We start from the raw sequence: 13732 nt of genomic DNA on the forward strand, positions 1-13732 counted from the left end.
TACAATGCAGTAATTGTACTCTTGAGCATTTATCCAAAAGAAACAAAAACTTAATGAAGTTCCCACAGAAACTTACACATAAATGTTCATAGCAGTTTTATTTCTAATAGCCACAAACTGGCAACTCCCCAAATGTCTTTCAATGGGTGAATGTTGAAACAGATTGTGATAAAATCTTATGATAGAATACTACCGAGCAACAACAAGGAACAAATTATTAATATATGCAAAAATTGAAATGAACTTCAAGGGAATGATGCCGAGGGGAAAGTTTTTAAAAGCCAATCTCCGAAGATTAAGTAATTCATGATTATGTTTACATATTATTCTTAAAATAACAAAACTGTGGAGATGGAGAACAGATTAGAAGTTGCCAAGGGTTAGAGATGGGGGTAGAAGGTACAGCGGGGGAACTCTGTGAGGTTTTTGTGGTCCCAGTACAAATAATACAACAATCTTGGTTTTAATCCCTAAAGATTTTTAAAAGCAATTCCTAATAAGAGGTGTCCAGATATTTAGCAATGGCAGCAGATTAGAGGTATAGCTCCCCAACATGACAACTTCGAAAGAGATCTATACTATCAATACTAATTTAATGCATATGTTAATTTTTAAAAGGCCAGTCACAATACTTAAATGGTACATATCTTAACGATATTACTCTGGGTATCCAGCTATACCAAATGGACTAGCAGGATTTTCTGTCCATTCAATCTTATTTAAGACAGTAACTCTTATAATAAGACAGTTAAAAAAAGAAAAAGAAAAACAACAAACCTCAACTACAGTTGGATATTCTCACAGCAAGATGAGGTGAAAATACATAGCAGCGGTTCAAAAGCTTAAGCAGTGGCACCTAAATTTGGCTGCACATTAGAATCCTCTGAAGCACTTTTTAAAAACCCTCACACCGACGGTTGGTCATGCTAGACCAATACAATCATTTTAACTCTCCTCAGACGATGCCAATGTCTAGCCAGAACGGAGAACCAGCGGACTAAGCAGAAGGGGATGTTTCTACAAAGATCTCTTAACAATAAGTCCTCTCACCCAATCAAGATTTACCTCCCCGCAAAGGGGTAAAGAAGGCTAGATGTTGTCCATACTTGCTTAGCTTTAATTAGCACTTGTGACTTGCCCAAAACCTAGATCATGTTTCCCCTAAATTTCATGTTATTCCCTAAGTTTATCAAACCCAAGGCTAAGGGGTTTGCCAGGATGAGATTTTAAGTGCTCACACAGGGGAAGTCCCTGGCAAACCAGGACAGCGGTCACTCTACACTGCAATGTAAAGCATCCTAAATAACCCTGCCACTGCTCCCAGATACTAGTCTGTGCCAACCAGTGGAGAAAAGGCATTCTCCATTACTACCATGGCAAATGCTACTGTACTTACCTTGGCTAGTCCCTATCTTTTCCAGGCGCCACTCCCCTTCACCTGCTGGTGGACGCTTCGGCCAGCTGACAATGCAGATATTTTCAAACTTTAAGGTGAATAAAAATCATCTGGAGGGCCTGTTGTAACAGAGATCACTGAGCCCCACCAGAGTTGCTGATTCCATAGGGCTGGGACCGGGCCCTAAAACTTGAATATCTAACACATTATCAGGGGATGCTGGGAAAGCTGGTCAGGTAATGGTAAAGCTGGCCAGGAAAAAGAAACCCGACGTGTCAAGATCATAAAGTACGGAAGGGCAAGCCCGCCGGCAGTCCAGGCCGGGGTGGGGGGGACCTGGGTCCCCAGCCCTACAGGGCCAACGGCAGACCGGCTCGGGCGCCCCTCGGAAGCGCGGGGTCCCCGCTGCCGAGTCTGTGGCCCCGGCCGGCCCCGGCTCCCCTCTGCCCACCCTGCGCGCGGGGGCTGGAAACGGCCGTGGAGAACCAGGCAGGGCGGGAAGGGGGGCTCCAAAGAGGGTCTGGCGACTCGAGTCGCTCCGTTACTCGGTGGGCTCAGCGCGCGCCGTGGGGGAAGAGAGGTGGAGGTCCGGGAAGAGGGGACGGGCGGCACTCACGTAGACCAGCAGCAGCCATGGGTAGACGGCGGGCTCGGCCACCACGGGCGACTCCAGTCTCAGCTTCTCCCCCACGTTTTCGCGCGCGGCCCCCGCACCAGGCTAGTCTGGCGGTTGGGGGAGGGGCGGGGCGCCGCCGGCGGGGGCGGGATAGGCGGGCGGGCGGGCGGGAGGCTGAGGGGAGGGAGCCTGGCCTGGGCCTCAGCCGGCGCCGCCGCCGCCGCCGCCGCCGCCGCCGGCCTGCTCCCGTCCGGCCCCCGGCTCCCTCTTTGTGGTCACAGGCCCGGGGCCTCCAGCGCTGCTGCCAACTGGGGCCGGCCTGAGCAAGCACAATGAGCCGGGGCCCGGCTGAACCACTCACTCGCGGCGAGCACCTCCCGCCCCGTGGACCCGCCCCCACGCACGCACGTACGCACGTACGAACGCACGCACGTATGCACGCAAGCACGCACGCACGTCTTCAGCTGCCCCCGGCCACACCCACCGGCCCGAAGTGGAGACCCGGGGAGACCCCTCGGGGCCTGGGGTGGCGGGTTCGACTCCCGCCCTTGACGTACCGTGACACCTCCCCCCCAATATGTTTCTAGGTATTATATGTATATATGAATATACTATTATATACACACTTGCGTATGAATTTATATGTGTATGTACATGCGCATATTTACATATAGGTGTGTGTGTGTACACATTGTATATATGTATGTGTATATATCTTATATATATGATATATGTATGTATATATACGATGAATTTCTATATACAGTACATATATATTTTTATGCTATATGCTTTTATATGTAGGTGTATATGTGTGTCTATATGTATGTACGTGTATGTATTGCATATATTATATGTGTATGTATGTATACTGTCTATATGCACACCTAAATATCTTTGTATGTGTGTATATACGTATGCTATATATGTACCTAGGTGTGTATATTGCATATGTTATACGTATGTGTACATACTGTATACAAACTATGCATTTTATATGTGTGTATGTATAGTGTATATGTATGTGTGTATTGTCTATATTGTGTGTATATGTGTGTATACATACTGTATATATACGAACTGCATTTTATATGTGTGTATATATGTATGTGTGTATTGTATATACTATGTGTGTATATGTGTGTACGCATACTGCATATGTACACAGCTGTATATTTTTGTATGCTTGTACATATGTACGTGTGTGTGTATATACACACACACCCCATATGGATTCTGTTTGTCTGGAGAACCCTCACTGATACGGACACTTATGACAATTGAGTACCTGCTCTTTGCCAGCCAGGGAGCCAAAGGCTTGTCTTTCGGTGTCTCCCTTAAGTATCACGAGTCCCAGGAGGGAAGGTGATGCTGCTCCTACCAGTTGAGGTGCCTCAGGGTCAGTTAGGTGGACAGGGCGGGGGGCTGGAGCCTGGTGGAGCCCAGGTGGAGTTCTAGCAGCAGTACAGCTTAGCAGTCCCACTTCCCCGGGTGCTTCTCACAAAGACGCCGAGGGAGAGTCGGGACCTGAAGGAGGGAATGAGGAAGCTTCCGTGGGTCCGCAAGCCCAGACCAAGGCTGACTCGTCAAGAGTGTTAGAGGTCAGGACTGTGGTTACCCTGGGGGTGGGCTTACACAGAGCCATTCATATCCTGAAAAAGTATCCATTCTGCTCTTGTTTGTATGGTTACCCCCCTCCCCCAAATCTTTTAAAAACAGATTCTCTTGGTTGCTGGGAACACACACGGGGAAGTTGTGTGTGAGGGGGTATGATCCAGGGGACAGGGAGGATAAGCCCCCCACTCGTAGGGCAAGGAGTGGCTCAGCTTTGTGAGCTGAGGATGGCCCACGAGGTTCCAGAGAGAAGGGTCCCTGCTCCGTTCCTGCTCTGTGCACCCCATTCCCAGCCTGAGAAGCCCAGAGCCACCCACCCCCCCGCAACACACGCACACCAGGGAGGAGAGCCAGTCACCCTGGCTCCCAGCCTCCGGCTCCAAGGCTCCCGGCACTAGGAGCTATTTTCAGCTTTCATGCCCTAGGACACGGCCAGAGCTATTGTCTCCGGAAACTCTCTGTCTGTCTCTCGCCCGGCCTCCCTCCCTTCCTCCCTCCCTCCTCCGCTTCTTCCCCTCCAGCTCCATCTGTCCTCCCCTCCACCCTGCATTTCTACCCAGGATGGCTCACAGACAGCTGCTCCCCGTGCCCACCTGCCACCATTCCATGGATGTCAAAGCAAGCCCTGGGGACTTCCCTGGAGGTCCAGTGATTAAGACTCCGAGCTTCCACTGCAGGGGACGCGGGTTCGATCCCTGGTCAGGGACATAAGATCCCACGTGCCACACAGCACGGCCAAAACAAAATGAATAAAGTTATAGTGATGAAACAGCCCTAGTGGTGCAAGGATGGGACGTATAGCTCTATGGTATAGAAAAAAGGTCCAGAAACAGATATATGAGAACTTGATATGATAGAAAGTGGGGAAATTAAGGAGTTTTCAATAAATGGCATTAGGACAATTGCATATCCATGTGGGGAAAAGTAAATTAGAAAAAAAAAAAAGCAAGCCCTGGTCAGGTGTGACCTTGGGCCCAGGGCCATTGGCACAGGTTGTCATGTGGGATGTTCTTCCTTAGACTCCTCCCTCCCTCCTGTGTCACTGTCACTTCCTCCAGAACCTTCCTGGACTCCCCTCCACAAGCCCAGGGTGTGCCCTCACCCGCCCTGGATCACCAGAATTCCAATCCCGGCCCACCCTTCCCCGCCAGGTAGAGAACTGTGCATGGTCAATAAGACCGTAGAGGTCATTGGCCATTGCTATTGCAGCTGGAATTGTTACTGTGTTTAGATAGGGTGACCAACACCCGCCCCCAGTTTGCCCAGGACCGCTCAGGTTTGAGCGCTGGAACTCTGGGGAAACTCTCAGTCCCGGGGAACCCCAGAAGGCTGGTCAGCCTATTTAGGACAGATCTTTCACTTGATCTCCCAACCCCCGAGAGCCAGAAAGGGAATCTCCCCCCTCCTTCCATTGTAACCTTCATTCATTCATCCACTCATCCCTTTATTCAACTCCTTTATTCAGCAAGTATTTATGAAGCATCTACTACACAGCAGACACTCTTCTAGGTGCTGGGGACATAACAGCATCCCTGTCCTCAAAGAGCTCACGTTCTAGTGAGGGCAGCAAACAGTAAACTGAGAAGGTGTGATTTATTACATGGGGATGATGTCTCGGAGACCACTGCAGGGCAGGGGAGGTGGGAGAGGAAAGGGGCAGTTCTAAATGCAGGCGCTGACGGGATTGGGGCAGACCTTGCCCTGGGCCAGGCTGGTTGCTTCAACACAGCTGTCCTCGCCCAGAGCCATCCTGCCCCCGCCTCACCCAGTTCTTCCGTGATGTGTGGGGAAAATCTGTGGTTGTCACAACTGGGAGGGAGGGCCCCTGGAATCAAATGGGTGAGGCCAGGGATGCTGCTAAACCCCACACAGTGCCCAGGAGGGGCCCTCAGCAGAGGATGACCCGCCCCGAATAACCCCAGTGCCACGGGGGAGACCCTGCACTAATATTATTCAGACCCGCTGGTGCCCCGATTCCTGCACAGGCAGGGACTCTAACCGGCTCACCTCTGTATCCCGAGGTGACCTAGAGTGGGGCAGCCACGAGGGCTGAGATGAGTATCGGGGGTGAAATGACAAACCTCTGCACCCACTCTCCCCTCCGCACCCCAGGGGCGATGGTCTCTATCTCCTCCCCGTGCAGGTAGCTTTTCCCTGAGCCATTTCTTCTTGTCAAGGTCCCTGTCGCAGGTTGGGTTCCCCGAAGATGACGTTGAGAGCAAGGATTGGAGTGCAGGTGGTTGATGTGAGGCGTGCAGGAACAGATACAGCTGCCATAGGGTCCCACAATTCCACTCCCGGGCATAGATCCGGAGAAAACTCTAACTCAAAACTATACATACACCCCTGGCATTTCCCTGGTGGTCCAGTGGTTAAGAATCCATGCTTCCAGTGCAGGGGGCGTGGGTTCCATCTCTGGTCAGGGAACTAAGATCTCACATGCCGTGTGACAATAAAAGAAGAAAGAAAAAAGAAAGAAAGAAAGAGAGAAAGAGAGAAAGAGAGAGAAAGAAAGAAAGAAAGAAAGAGAAAGAGAGAGAGAGAAAGAAAGAAAGGAAGAAAGGAAGAAGGAAAGAAGAAAGAAAGATACATGCACCCCAACGTTCATTGCAGCACTATTTACAGTAGCCAAGACATGGAAGCTACCTAAATGTCCACTGATGGATGAATGGATAAAGAAGATGTGGTACATATATACAATGGAATATTATTCAGCCATAAAAAGAATGAAATAATGCTATTTGCAGCAACGTGGATGGACCTAGAGATTATCATACTAAGTGAAGTAAGTCAGAAGAGAAAGACAAATATCATATGATCTCACTTATATGTGAAATCTAAAATACGACACAAATGAACTCGTCTACAAAACAAAAACAGACTCACAGACATAGAGAACAGACTTGTGGTTGCCAAGGGGGAGAAACAGTGAGGGAGGGTTGGATTGGGAGTTTGGGGTTAGCAGATGCAAACTATTAAATATAGGATGGATAAACTACAACGTCCTACTGTCTAGCACAGGGAACTATATTCAGTATCCTGTGATAAGCCATAACGGAAAAGAAAAAAGTTTTATTTATAGGTTCCATCCCTAACTGAGCTGGCCCATCCCCTCCCATGTTTCTAAGTGCAGCCCGAGGCTGCAGACTTCCCACCCCACCGTGGTCTTCAGCTCCAGAGCAAGCCACCTGCGAACCACCCACATCTTCCCAGGGGCTGGCAACTCTCCTTTGCTACTGATTCCAAGACACATCCAAATAGCAAAAATGTGACCATGAAAAGAAACTCAGGCATGTTCAAATCAGGGAAATAACATTCTTAGCTCTGTTCAGTACTCGCTTAATTTTACAAGAGCTTAGAGTTACAAAAAAGTTGCAAAGATCTGTACAGAGTGTACAGAGTGCCGTGGACCCTGACCCAGTACCCCTATTTCCAACTCATTAGTACCTTAGTGTGACATGTTTATCCAACTAAGGAACCAAGATGGATACATTGTTATTAACTAAAGTCCACACTTTATTAGAATTTCCCTAGTGTTCCCCTAACATCCTTTTTCTGTCCCAGTCTCCTCTGGGCTGTGACATTTCTCAGACGTCGCTGGGTTTTGATACCTTGAAAGTTTTGAGGAGGACTGGTCAGGTGTTTTGTCCCTCAATTTGTTAGTCTGTTTGTTTTCTGATGTTTTCTTATGGTTGGTCTGGAGTTATGGGGTTTGGGGCGGAAGACCCAGACAGAGATAAAAATGCCATTCTCCTCAGGTCACATCAAGGATACACACCATCAACGGGACTTATGACAAACGATTTTACCCTTGATCACCTGGCCAGTATTGTCTTTTTTTTCTTGCTGCGTTGGGTCTTCGTTGCGTGTGGGCTTCTGTAGTTGTGGCACGGGGGCTCAGGAGTTCTGGCTCCCAGGATCTAGAGTGCAGGCTCAGTAGTTGTGGCCCACGGGCTTAGTTGATCTGCGGCACCTGGGATCTTCCCGGACCAGGGCTTGAACCTGTGTCCCCTGCATTGGCAGGCGGATTCTTTTCTTTTCTTTTTTTCTTTTGCAACCAAAACGTTAATCCCAAGGATTCTCACAAAACATATTACAAATGACAGCATGAAAAAAAAAATTGCACAGTAACTCAAAGTTCAGCTCTACAATATACTCTTAATCTGGCAGGACATTGGTATCTTGATAATCTCAAATTTCCAAAAAATATTACAAAGAGCTATGTATTCATGTACAGCAATCACAGAGGGGACGTATGACCTAACTCAAAGGTAAACTAACTTCCTTGAAACTTCTTAGATTTTAAACTCCCTGGACAATCTCTTGTCCGGTGTGAAGACTAGTGGAATTTTTAAACCTCTAATCTAGGGTAAGGGTGCGGCTTTCATTTTTACCTGCTGGCTTGGGTTCACAGCACCTTTTAAAGACTGCTTGCTTAACTACAGCTGCATACCACATCCCAGCTACAGAAAGTCTTTTCAATGTTTGCCAGTGTTGTTTCCATAATAGTAAACATCACACTTTAGGTGGGCAGGAGTTAGAGTTTTATTATCAGTCTAGGCAAGACCAAAAATTCAAAGCAAGTTCAATTTTGCTTAAGGGAACATTGTAAGGTAACAATTCTTCATATTACATGCCTCCCAGGACCCATTTCAAACCATAGAGAATGACACCTTTATGTGTCACTGTCCCAAGAGACAAACAAATGTGAACAACTAAAACATTTAAAAAGTGCACCAAGCTTCGGAAGTCTCAAACAAAACTTGAATTTTCTGTACATACTCCTGCCAAATGAAGTTATTGCCTGTACACCACTCCTCTTGCAAAGTGGTCTTCTATTTCCTTTCATCTGACCTAGATCGGCTAGGAGACCTAGAGAAAGATTGGGACGGCTTGTGATTTCTCTCTTGGGACAGGGATCTCTCTCTTCTCCTATATCTAGAAAGGGACCTGCTCTGGCTGACGGAGAAGGCTCTCCATCTTGGAGATGTGTGGGAGGTGGAGGACTCCTCCTCCCATAATCATCTCGAGGGCGACGACCCCAAGAAGGAGGCGGTCACGATTTCGACTTCTCTTTTCCCCATTCGACAGGTCCACTCTTACTCGGCAGCCACAAAGTGTTCTCCCATCTAGTTCTCGGACAGCATCGGCTGCATCTCGGGGATCTTCACATTCAACGAGAGCGAAGCCGGGAGGGTTTTTAGCACCCCACACACTTCAGAGTGGTCCATAATAGCCTAAAGCTCGTTCCAATTCAGCCTTGTTACCACTGTTTCCAAGATTCCCTACATAAACTTTACAGTCCAACGGACAGGAATCACGTTGCAAGACCCTCGTGGCTCCTGGGTTTCACGGGCCACAGGGTGGTCCCGGGCCTCTAGAATCTGGTAGCTGAATCTGCTCGCACAAGCTGTCCTGTGGGGATGCGTTTTCCCCTATGTGTCCAGCCCGGGGCCCTGCCCTCTTGGCCTGGCCTCCCGGGTGAGAGGGTGAACCCCAGCTCCCTGGAGCAGACACTCAGAGCCCTGGTGACCGGACTCACGGCTGACGGGGCTGGAGCGGCGGCTGGACACGTGTGGCCAGCCTGGTGGTGTTTGGCCCCGTCTGCAGTTCCAGTTCCAGCTGAGAAAGAGCCTCCCTGTGTTACTTTCTCCTGGTTGTGTAAGGATCCCCGGTGTCATTTGACAGAAATGTAGACGGTGTGTTCTTTCTCTCTTTTCTCCCTGCTTCCTCTCCTCCCTCTCTGCCTCCCTCTCTCCCTGTACCTCTTTCCCTGTTCCGCTCTCCCTCTACCTCTTTCCCACTCCCTCTCTCGCTCTCCCTCTGTCTCTTCCTCTCTCCCTCCCTCTCTCCCTCTCCCTCCCTCTCCCTCTCTCTTTCCTCTCCCTATCTCCCTCTCTCCTCTCTCCCTCTTCCCTCTTCCTCTCCCTCTTCCCTCTGCCTCTTTCCTCTGCCTCTTTCCTCTCCCTCTTCCCTCTCCTCTTTCCCTCTCCTTCTCTCCCTCCCCCTCTCTCCCTCTCCCTCTCTCCCCCCTCTCTCTCCCTCTTCCTCTCTCCCTCTCCCCTGTCTCTGCCTCTCCCTCCGTCTCTCCCTCTGGGAGGGAGTGAGGGAGATGGAGAGATGGAGGGAGCGGGAGAGTTGGAGGGAGAGGGAGAGGGAGAGGGAGAAGAGGGAGGAGAGGGAGGGAGAAGACGTCTCTCCCTCCCTCCCTCCCTCTGCCTCCCTCCCTCTCCTCCCTTTCCCTCTCCCTCCGTCTCTCCGTCTCCCTCACTCCCTCTCAGAGAGGGAGAGACGGAGGGAGAGGCAAAGACAAGGGAGAGGGGGAGAGGGGGAGAGGGAGAGAGGGAGGGGGAGAGAGACGGGGGAGAGAGGGAGAGCTCTCTTCCTCCCTCCTTCTCCCTCTCTCCTCCTTCTCTCCCTCTCTCCCTCACCCTCTCTCCCTCTCCCTCCCTCCATCACTTTCCCTCCTTCTCCCTCTCTCCCTCCCAGAGAGGGAGAGACAGAGGGAGAGGGAGAGGGGGGAGACAGGGACACGGAGAGGGAGGGAGGGAGGGAGGGAGACAGAGAGGGAAGCAGGCACCCTCTCGCCTTCTCCCTCTCCCTACCTCCTTCTCCGACTCCCCCTCTCCTCTCCCTCTGTCTCTCCCTCTCCCTCCCTCCCTCCCTCTAGGAGAGGGAGAGGGAGAGGAAGGGAGGGAGAGAGAGAGAGGGAGGGGAAGGGAGACGGAGAGGGAGAGACATCTCGCCCTCCTTCCCTCTCCCTCCCTCGCCCTTTCCCTTCCTCTCTCCCTCTCCCTCCCTCTGTCTCACCCTCTCCCTCCCTCTGTCTCTCCCTCTCCCTCCCTCTGTCTCTCCCTCTCCCTCACTCCCTCCCAGAGAGGGAGAGATGGAGGGAGAGGGAGAGACGAGGGAGAGGGGGAGAGGGAGAGAGGGAGGGGGGAGAGAGGGAGAGGGAAGAGGGAGAGTGGGAGAGAGGGAGAGAAGGAGGAGAGAGGGAAAGGGAGGAAGAGACCTCTCTCTTTCTCCCTCTCTCCGTCTCTCCGTCTCTCCCCCTCTCTCTCCCTCTCCCTCTCTCCCTCTTCCCTCTCTGCCTCTTCCCTCTGCTTCTTTCCTCTGCCTCTTTCCTCTCCCTCTTCCCTCTCCTCTTTCCCTCTCCTTCTCTCCCTCCCCTCTCCCTCTGGGAGGGAGTGAGGGAGATGGAGAGATGGAGGGAGCGGGAGAGTTAGACGGAGAGGGAGAAGGAGAGGGAGAAGAGGGAGGAAAGGGAGGGAGGAAACGTCTCTCCCTCCCTCCCTCCCTCTCCTCCCTTTCCCTCTCCCTCCGTCTCTCCGTCTCCCTCACTCCCTCTCAGAGAGGGAGAGACGGAGGGAGAGGCAAAGACAAGGGAGAGGGGGAGAGGGAGAGAGGGAGGGGGAGAGAGAGGGGGGAGAGAGGGAGAGCTCTCTTCCTCCCTCCCTCTCCCCTCCTTCTCTCCCTCTCCCTCCCTCCATCACTTTCCCTCCTTCTCCCTCTCCCTCTCTCCCTCCCAGAGAGGGAGAGACAGAGGGAGAGGGAGAGGGGGGAGACAGGGACACGGAGAGGGAGGGAGGGAGGGAGGGAGACAGAGAGGGAAGCAGGCACCCTCTCGCCTTCTCCCTCTCCCTACCTCCTTCTCCGACTCCCCCTCTCCTCTCCCTCTGTCTCTCCCTCTCCCTCCCTCCCTCTAGGAGAGGGAGAGGGAGAGGAAGGGAGGGAGAGGGAGAGAGGGAGGGGGAGGGAGATGGAGAGGGAGAGACGGAGAGACGTCTCGTCCTCCTTCCCTCTCCCTCCCTCGCCCTTTCCCTTCCTCTCTCCCTCTCCCTCCCTCTGTCTCACCCTCTCCCTCCCTCTGTCTCTCCCTCTCCCTCACTCCCTCCCAGAGAGGGAGAGATGGAGGGAGAGGGAGAGACGAGGGAGAGGGGGAGAGGGAGAGAGGGAGGGGGGAGGGAGGGAGAGGGAAGAGGGAGAGTGGGAGAGAGGGAGAGAAGGAGGAGAGAGGGAAAGGGAGGAAGAGACCTCTCTCTCTCTCCCTCTCTCCGTCTCTCCCTCTCTCCCCCTCTCTCTCCCTCTCCCTCTCTCCCTCTCCCTTGTCTCTGCCTCTTCATCTCTCTGTCTCTGGGAGGGAGTGAGGGAGATGGAGAGACGGAGGGAGAGGGAGGAGAGGGAGCGAGGAAGAGGGAGAGAGGGAGGGAGAGAGGGAGAGAGGGATAGAGGGAGGGAGGGAGAGATGTCTTTGTCTTTCCCTCCCTCCATCACTCTCTCCCTCTTCCCCCTCCCTCTCCTGCTCCCTGTCCCTCTCCCTCCCTCTATCCCTCTCTCCCTCTCCCCCCTCCCTCTCCTGCTCCCTGTCCCTCTCCCTCCACCTCCTTCCCTCTCTGGAGAGGGAAGGAGGTGGAGGGAGAGGGTGAGGGAGAGGGAGCACGAGAGGGAGAGAGGGAGAGGGAAAGAGGTATAGGAAGAGCGGAACAGGGAAACAGGGACAGGGAAAGGGGGACAGGGAGAGAGGGAGAGGGAAAGAGGGAGAGGGAGAGGGAGAGCAGAGCAGGGAAACAGGGACAGGGAAAGAGGGAGGCAGAGAGGGAGATGGAAACGGGGAAAGGGAGGGGGGACGGATAGAGGGAGAGGGAGAGAGGGACAGGGAAAGAGAGACAGGGATGGAGGGAGGGAGAGAGGGACAGGACAGGGCAAGAGGGACAGGGAGAGAGGGAGGGAGAGAGGGAGGGAGAGAGGCAGAGGGAGAGATGGAGGGAGAGTGAGAGGCAGGGAGGTAGAGGGAGGGAGGGAGGGAGGGAGACAGAGAGGGAGACAGGGAGAAGGGCTGATGGGGGCTCCCTCCCCCTCCCATCCTCTGCCCACTGCTTTCTCTTTTTTCTGCTTCAACAAACACCAGGCGCCTTTCAGATCAGCCCTGAAGTCAACGTTGATGCTTGGGACGGCCTGACCTCCCCGCTGCCTTCCAGCCCAGGACCACAGCTGGGAGATGAAGTCTGCGGGGCCCTGGGGGGGCGGGCAGCGGCGGCGGAGGTGGTGGAGGCAGGCACCTCCTCTGACGCCCAATCTCTCCTCGTTTACGAGGCAGCCGCCAGCTCCCCTCCCTGACTCCCCAAGATTTGGGGCCATTTTAATATGTGTCGATAATGCCATGAGCTACTATTTAACTTTTCCACGAGGACCCATCTCCCGAAATGCAGTGGTTTTCAGGCTTGGCTGCACTAGAGAACCCCCAGGGAAAGGAGAGACGTCTGTACCTCCCTCTCTCTCCCTCTCCCTCCGTATCTCCTTCTGGCTCTCTCCCTCTCCTTCTGGGGTGATGCCCGATGAGCTCAGATTCGCAGATGTTCCCCCCATCCCCTCTCTGTGCCTTGCGTGGGGCCTGGGCCTTCTCACTGTGGCCCGGGAACAGCCTCGACATTCAGACATCGGTTCCTGCAAGGACACTTGCGTTTGGTCCATACCGCATGTGGCTGCAGTCTGTGCTTCTCCCGTTTAGCATCTTCAGTAGATGGGGGCTGTGCATGAGCCCTTCATCTTCCCCGCAGACACCACTGGTGCTTGCTCGGCCTCGCGGGTGATGTCCACGGGGGACAGACCTGTGTCCCCACCTTCTTGGGCTGCAGACAGGCCACGTTGGTCCTGTGGTGACTGGGGGCTCCCAGGAGAACCCCACCGCAGACCCAGAGAGGTGGCCCCAGAGAAGGTGGCGTACGCCTGGGGCCAGGCCTCACCAGCCAACCACGGGGCACCTGCAGCAACAGGTCTCTCGCCGTCCAGGGGCTGGGTGTTCGGGCGCCGTGGGGATGAGCTGCTGTCTGCACGGCAGCCAAGTTTGTATTGTTGAGCCCGGGTGGAGAGCCTGGTCACATTTCTTCCTGCCCTTGGCCTTAGAGCTCATCATGGTTCACGCCGTTTCTGGTTCCAAAAGGACCTGTGTTCATAAAGACCACATGTTAGGACAGCACCAAAGTGTCTAGAAATCCAGGCCAGGAGGAGGAGGGAGGGGGTTTGGCTGTGCCCGCCAGTGGCCTGAGAGCCCTCCCACCCACAGAGACCTGGCCCGGGGCCTGTGGGGAGGGCGTGGCCCACGGTCC

General features: G+C 53.1%; 1 pseudogene across 1 annotated transcript; it reads right to left on the minus strand.

Moving 5' to 3' along the window:
* Window positions 1–8427: 8427 nt before the first annotated feature.
* LOC309622089 (serine/arginine-rich splicing factor 3 pseudogene) lies at window positions 8428–8948 on the minus strand (annotated as a pseudogene). Its single transcript has one exon. The product of its transcript is annotated as a serine/arginine-rich splicing factor 3 pseudogene (transcript).
* Window positions 8949–13732: the final 4784 nt, after the last annotated feature.

The sequence above is a fragment of the Balaenoptera borealis genome, assembly GCF_965194805.1.
Source record: "Balaenoptera borealis genome assembly, contig: HAP1_SCAFFOLD_1511, whole genome shotgun sequence".
Taxonomy (NCBI): Eukaryota; Metazoa; Chordata; class Mammalia; order Artiodactyla; family Balaenopteridae; genus Balaenoptera; species Balaenoptera borealis.